This window comes from Leptonychotes weddellii, chromosome 2 (assembly GCF_054177405.1).
Source record: "Leptonychotes weddellii isolate Sample4059 chromosome 2, ASM5417740v2, whole genome shotgun sequence".
In the NCBI taxonomy this organism is placed as follows: Eukaryota; Metazoa; Chordata; class Mammalia; order Carnivora; family Phocidae; genus Leptonychotes; species Leptonychotes weddellii.
In genome coordinates this window covers 48,508,210-48,516,378 of record NC_138370.1, presented here as the reverse complement: position 1 = coordinate 48,516,378, position 8,169 = coordinate 48,508,210, and the positions used below count along the sequence as shown (strand labels likewise).

General features: G+C 34.3%; 1 long non-coding RNA gene across 1 annotated transcript in view; it reads left to right on the top strand.

The window, feature by feature from the left end:
• Positions 1-818: 818 nt before the first annotated feature.
• Positions 819-8,169, top strand: part of LOC145720306 (uncharacterized) — a 52,219-nt gene continuing 44,868 nt past the window's right edge. Inside the window, exons 1-2 of the long non-coding RNA XR_014143223.1 lie at positions 819-953; positions 3,235-3,447. This is a non-coding gene — a long non-coding RNA (uncharacterized LOC145720306). The remainder of the gene's footprint in view (positions 954-3,234; positions 3,448-8,169) is intronic.

Sequence of the window (8,169 nt, the reverse complement as noted above, 5' to 3'; positions counted from 1 at the left end):
TCTAACCAGTTTAGCATATCACCTCTGCCACTTTTGGGTTGGAGAAGTACAAGCATATAACACATTAATGTCTATTATATATTTAGATATAGAAGTAACAACAGCGGTACATTGAACTGGCCCAGCGAGCTCCACGCATACGGTTATCTTAACTTCCCTTCCTCACTGTGAACCTGGAGCAAGCTGCATCAGTTGAATTCAGATGAAACCTCCCTCCAGAGACTGTATACAATAGTGACTTGGGTTCCTGTACCCAGTGGACTCATAAAAGTTTGAGTCTCTTCTCTCCAACAAGTTCCTGCATATTTGAACAGGCATATGTCATTTAGTTCCTTTTGGACACAGACAGACCTCAGCCCCATTCCTAATGACCTTTGTCCATAGAGGAGCTGAATTCAAGGTAAGTGCTAAAAGGGATCAGGAGGCACTGAGGGAGAGAGGGACTCCATGTCAGTAAGCAAAGTGCAAGTACTTTCAGTTTTGAGAGGCTCGATGGCTGCTCACAGCTCTAGAAAAATAATTTCCAATGTTTTAGGCCTACACATTGTCCTATATTCTCATTGCTAATACCATGTATTTATTTTCTGTTTCTTGAATTGATTGATATTCGCTCTGTGAAAGTTTATCAAATATATGATTTTATGATCTGTTAAACATCTCTAGCAACCAGAAAATTTACTTCAACAAAAATCTATTAATACTTACTGAGCTGATTTCTTTTATATGCTTCCATTGTTTTCTGTACTCTTCCTTACTCTGTGTCCCAGAAAGCTAAACTACAAAGGTTTTATCAGTATATTCTTTCTCTTTCAGCTTCCAGTTAAGTACAGCCAAAGGAAAGCATTGATAGAAGATCCACCGAGGAGGAGAGAAGTAGAAGAGTAAAGTCAGTATATAAATATGTGACTCCCTTCATGCAAGATTCCTCCAGTGGTCTATGTCCTCCACTGAAGGTCAAGTCTCCTGTAACATGGGCCTTTCAACCTACTTTCTTTTGTGGTTGCTAGCCCTGGATTACTGCCCTATGTCATGTGGTTTTCCTAAAGTCTGGTCAATTCTTTGCTAATAATTCTTTATAAAACCTCTCTTCCAATTACCTAAGTTGAGAGTACTTATATTCTTCCTATGACCAAGGCGTATTTTATTCATCTCTGTATATAATTTTAATATCCATTGTAAAACTTTAAAGAAAGTATGATTAGCATCGAAGAAACTTAGGCGTAGAGAGGTTATATAACTTTCCCAAGGTGACAGAAATTGAACTCAGTGTTAATTCGAATTCTATAACCTGTGTTCTTTCTATTTAACAAGTGTGATGATAATAGATTTTCCTCCTTACCAGCAACATGAAGTATATCATGTTGTCATTACTTTTAGATTTCATTTTATAGTTGCTCTGAAATACATGAATTATAAAATATCACAAATAATTATAAATAAAATGGAAAGTAATTACTAAACTTTAAAAACACTAAACTATACTTAAGTTCTTCACTTTTTATTCTCAGAAAAATCCACAAAATTACATTCCTTTTTAGATCAGAATCACTTATTTGAGAACAAGAACATTAAATTTATTTTTCTGTCTTTGCTTTTTAAACATCCAGATGATTTAGTGTGATTTAAAATTTTAAGAGACAGGTAGTATGATGACAGTTTTATGAAGTATAGAAGATGGGATGCAAATGCTAAAAGATTTTGCTTTAGACTAAATCACTGTATAGAGCTGATCATATTGTTTCTCTAAGCCTGTTTAAATATCATGTTTATATCCAAACACTTCTCTTTAAGTGTGTATACTTTCCCCAAGGAATAGGGTTTACATTGCTATCTAGTTTCTGGTTATTACAGTTGTTTTGAATTCTGACACAAAACACTGACCTCTGAAGCTCTTTTTTAATTAAAGATGCCGTGAAACTTGTTTCTTCCTATTATATTAAATTAGGATTTCCTCCTTCAAATATCATACTTGTGTGTATGCCTAGTAGTAAGGATTCTGTTCTATGCTCAAAGGATTCACAACTTAAGAAAACAATAACAAAACAAAACTGAGTGTCAAGGGGGCAGATGTGAAGCCTTTGATGGGAGAATTCATTTTAATTTTTTAATGCTTCCTTCCAGTCAACTTAGTAAGCACTGAAGGATCCCATAGGATATGATCATTCTATTTGTTCTGGTAATTTAATTTGTCTCCCAGAACTAGAGTGAGAAGATTTAAGGAGCTAAAAAACAGTGATTTTTGAGAAATCAAGTCACATATAAAGTATTTGCTTCAAAATGCAAATCTGATTAGGTTATCTTTGTCTTTAAAATGTGCCAATGGGTTTCATATGCTCTTAGGATAAAGATTAAATAAAATCCTCCCCAAAGCTGATAAGCTCTTTGATTCTGCATTTTCCCTCATTGATATTCTTTTAGCACCACTACTGCACAGTGATTCTCCCTGATTCAGGGTCTTTGCATATTCTGTTACTCCATCTAGAATACTCTCCACCTATCTTCAATTTAATTTTATGTCCTTCTAATTTTTTTTTTAAAGATTTTATTTATTTATTTGAGAGAGAGAGAATGAGATAGAGCACATGAGAGGGGGGAGGGTTAGAGGGAGAAGCAGACTCCCCGCCGAGCAGGGAGCCCGATGCGGGACTCGATCCAGGGACTCCAGGATCATGACCTGAGCCGAAGGCAGCTGCTCAACCGACTGAGCCACCCAGGCACCCTAGGTCCTTCTAATTTTATCTCAAGTTTTTTTAAGATTTATTTGAGAGAGAGAGAAAGAGTGCACACAGGGGTGGAGACTGGAAGAGGGAGAGAGAAAAGCAGACTCCCCACTGAGCAGGGAGCCCCACACAGGGGGTTTGATCCTAGGACTCCAGGATCATGACCTGAGCAGAAGGCAGATACTTAAATGACTGAGCCACCCAGGCATCCCTCACATTTTCTTTTCTAATAGTTTAGATGATAGCCCTTGTTCTAAGCTCCCATAAAACCATGTTACATATCTCAGTTTGTATAGGTAGATTCATAAGTGTAATTATTGCTTTAATGTCAATTTCCCTGTCTAGTAAGTAAGCTCCTTGAACAGAGGTATTATATCCATTTTTCCCTAGTCCTTTATCTCCAGATACAATAAACTGGTCCTTAGAATGCTCTAAGTATATTATTTTGGTATTGCACCATACAAGTTGAAGTGGAGGACATTCCTGACATTTCATTTTTTTCCCTCAAATTCAGGTCCCAAAACTCCCAGATTACATTGATCCCTGAAATTATTAATCAACTACAAAAAAGGAAGAAGGAAATGGGAGAAGCTTTTCAGAAAATAAAACCTTCACATTTTATCATCATCTCCTCATTCTGGCAGGTGTGAGAAATGCTATGCAACTATATTTATAATTATAATGCCAACATGCCCTGGGGTTGATTCAGAGACTGAACACTTGAAGGGTAAGTAAAAAGTATCCTCTGTTTCTTAGTTGCAGGTCAAATATACGGAGTTCATGTGTGACTTCTAAAATGGGTCTAATATGAAAGAACATTTCAACAATAATCTAATTTTAAGTCTTGTCTGTGTGCCAAGCACTATAACACTTGCTTATATGAAAACAAATCAGAAAGATATGTTATACAACACTATGTTACAGCAGGAACAGGTAAATACAGGTAAATCCTTTTGTGCAATGCAGAAGTCAGTTATTTCTGGAGAAATTACCCAGGAAAGGCCTCATGGGTAATATGATGTTTAGAGTGAGACCTGTAGATGGTTAGGAGAAAGGCATGATGGGAAGGAGGTGGGAGTGTTGGTGAAGGGTGTTTCAGACAGAATTAGCATATTCCTCATCTAAGTATGAGCCTGATAGATAAAATGGCCTGGAAAAAGTAAAATATCTCAGGGATAAAAAGAGCAAGGTCAAGAATAGCCTGAGTTGAAGCTAGAAATAGTGGTAATGAAAGTTGTTTAGAAGGAATTCTTATAACTTATGTCATGAGTTTGTACCTATTCTGATACCTATGAAAAGGCATCGATTCCTTTTAGGCAAGAGAATAAAGTTATTAATTCTTATTAAATATTTCACTCTGGCTGCTTTGTGAAGAATGTATTTTAAAAAGCAAGACTGGAGGCAAGAAGAGCACACACAATTCTGTTTCTTTATTCCCAGTGAACGATGCTCATAATCCAAAGAGAAATAATGGATGGTGATGTGCATTTATGGCAGATACTTCAGGGGTAGAAAGGACAAAACTTAGTGATTGGTCAATGATGCATCCTCCTTGAACTTGTACACCAAAGACTGAGAAATTTCAGGCTGTATATAGCAGTTATCCAAATGTGGCCGGTGAATACTAAGGAGCATACATTATTGTGCAACTGAATGTACTTTCTGGTGATACTGGTGGGGACAGGTTGTCGAGGAAAAAAATTCCTTTGTGGAGGAAGTATAATTCTCTCTTTCCTCCAAAAAAGAGGGAGTTGAGAAAGTTATGAGTCATTATATGAAAGTACTTAGAACATTCATAGTAAGCAGTTTATATGTATTTATTACTGTGATCACAGATAGATGATTACTATTTCACAGACCTGTGAAAACAGTCAACTTTATTAGCTAAATTGACTCTGTACTCTTGAACTTCTACCACTCTCAATCGTCTGTCAACACTTTATTGGTGACATCTGTGGTTTATGTTGTCCTTTATTGAATACAATATTTATTGTTTTCAGCCAAAGCTGCTGATTTTTGCCTTGGCTTTTATCTTTGCACACCCCATACCCTATTTTCATAGACACTTACTGAAGAGGAGAAAAAAAAAAAAAAAAACACCACTGACTATATAACTTTATATCTCTAAACCTATCTTATGGTCAATTACTTCATATATGACATACAAGACTCTTAGTAAAATTATTTAAAATAATGTACATGTACATGAAATTCTTGAGTGACAGACAGTAACAAAGACTACTGCTATTCAAGAAAATCACTGGAAAGGATATAAGACATAGGTTAAAAAATATATGAAATAACCTGAAACTGGTGAAGGAATGGTTGGGCCATATTGATACTCAATGTTCTTACTGCTTTCATATTTAACTCACTGAAACTTTCTGAAAAGAATATACTATTTTCATCATTCAACAGTTGAAAAATCCAAGGCATGGAGATATTAAGTAAATTGCTCCAAGTAAAAAAAAAACTAGTATGTGACAAGAGAGAGAGAAAGAGGGCAATATATTAAACATCATAAACACTCCATAATAGGTATGTCTCAGCTGCTGAGTTCAAGTCAATCACTAGACAATTGTCATGAAGACACCTGGAAGTACTGGAACATGAATTTTGTGGCAAGAAATGTATCAATGAATCATGTGTCAAAAAATACATTTGATTTTATTTTTCTCAACTTACTGTATGTTCTGCCTCTGGTGTCTATAGGCAAGGTAACTCAAAATCTGTACTATTGAAAATAATTAGAAAAGCTGTTTTAAATATTAAAAAAAAATAATATGTATGAGGCACCAGAGAACCAACAAGACAGGAAAAGATATGAAGCAAGAACCAGAGGAAAGAAGGAAGCATAAAATGGTAATCTCACATTTGGTGTCATATATCCTAGAACCAAAGGCATATTCCTCCAGAGGTGGCCAAAGAACTGAAAAGCTGAAAAGAGCTATCAAAAATCTCACAGGACTCAGAAGGCAAACTGAATTCAGTGCCCACTGTCAAGAAACACCACTCCCACCCACCACCTTTGGTTTGTGACCCAGAGAGGCTATAAAATAGGAGTAAGAATGAATGAACGGTAAATAAATTGGCCTTTGCAAAGACTGAAGGCCTGATTGGATTAAAGCAATCTGGAATTGTTAGTAGCTCCAGCTTCCTATCTAAAGCAAAGATAAATTCTTTAATAAATAATACTAACAGTGCCTGGGTGGCTCAGTCAGTTAAGCATCTGCCTTCAGCTCAGGTCATGATCCCAGAGTCCTGGAATCGAGTCTCACATCAGGCTCCCTGCTCAGCGGGGAGTCTGCTTCTCCCTCTGCCGCTGCCGCTGCCCTTACCCCTGCTTGTGCTCTCTCTAATAAATAAAATCTTTAAATAATAATAATAATAATGCCATATTAGGCCTTAAATTATGTCTATATATATTTTTCATATATAATATTAAGGTTGTGATTTTTTTTTTAAAGACAGGCATATGAGGAAACATGAAAATATGATCACAAGGGACAAAGATAATCAAAAACAGACACAAAGTGTACCCAGGAAATTGAGGTATTGACCTTAAAATATTCATGGACATATAAAACAAGTCTCATAAACAGAATATATAAAATATGGGAACTCTAGAACTAAAATACTTAAAAAATTATAAATTCAAAGGATGAAGATAGGCCTAGCCATAGCAAAGAGCAAGAGTAGTAAGCTGGAAGATAAGTAAGAAACAATATTTAGAAGTCCAGATATATAAAAAAATATAGAAAATACAGAAAATAACCTAAGGGATATAAGTGTTATAATGTAAACATCAAAGTTATGTGTAAAGGAAATCACAGAGGAAGTCAGGAGAGATGGATTGACATGATTGAAAAGATAATGGCTTTTCAAAATTGCAAAAAAATCACAAGACGCAGATTTAAGACACTCTACAAACACCAAGGAGGTAAAAGAAAAATAAAAGCAAAGAAAACCACACCTAAACATATCATAATTAAACTATTTAAACATATATATGCAAGAGAAAAACTTCGACAGAAAAATTATTTTTAAAGGGTCAATAAGACTGACAGTGGTCTCAACTGAAGTCTGAAGACAATGAAATATTATTGCTAATGTAATCAAAAAATTAACTTCTAACAGAATGTATAGCCAGCTACAACAATCAACAAGAATTAAGATGAAAAAAAAGATGTGTTCAATGAAACAAAAATAGAAAGAAGTTGTTACCAGCAAATATACATTAAGGAGAAAATAATATTACATGCAGAAGAAAAATATTTCCAGAAGGGAACTTGGGGATGCAAGAAGGAATGAAAAATAACAAAAGTTAAATGTACATATAATGGTAAATACTTTGCATAAAGAAATAAAAATAATAAAAAAAAATATTTTGCAGAGTAAATGCAAATATATGGCCCTTTTTCTTCTAGTATGCTGGAGTAAGCTTCAAAGTAATCCTCATGCAGATGATAACTATTCTGAACAAAATACAGAAAAACTTGTTTATTCCTTTTAGCCTAAGGGAAGTTAAAAACCCAAATTAATCAACATTTCAAGAACTAAAGAATGGAACCCATTCTCAACAGAAAATTAAATCAACAGCTTAATGTTGAAATTAGCAATTAGCATACAAGGATTTTAAAGCAAAATAATAAGTATTCTTGATGAAGTAAAGAAAAATATGTTCTCAGTTACTAAAGAGGTAGGAAATCTCAGGGAAGAAATGCTAACTATAAAAAAATAATCCAGTGGAAATTCTAGAGATAATAAATATAATTTCTGAAATTTAAAAGATAGCATTGGGATGCACAATAAATGGAGATAAGAGAGAAGAGAATGAATTTGGTGAAAGACAAGTAGAAATTATACTATTTAAAGAATCAAGAAAAATAAACAACCACAAAGGGAATCCTTAAACATTATCAAAACAGTGAAAATGTACACACATTGAGTTCTAGAGTGAGAATACAAGAGAAGAAAACTTGAAAGCACAATGTCAGAATTTTCCTAATTTGGTGAAAAAATAAATTTATATGTTTATGAAAGCCATTAAACTCTAAGAAAAAAGAAAAAGGATATGAAGAAATCCATGCTTAGCTTCCCCATACTCAAACTAATGAAAACAAAAGATAAAATCTTAAAAAGCAGAAATAGAACACAACAGGAATACAATAATTCCAATATTTGCTAATTTCTTATCAAGAACTTTGGGAGCCAGAAGTCAGCAAACTACTCTTTGACATACTAAAAGAAAAATTTGTGAACATAATACTCTATATCAAGCACATATTCTTTAAGAATTAATGTAAAATAAAGATGTATTCAGATATAATAAAACTATAATCTGGATATCCTTTCTTATTCTTGCCTATTGCACTGATTAGAACCACGGAATAATGTTGAATCAAAGTTGGAGAGGGCAGACTTTTTTTCCTTGTTCCTGATCTTAGGA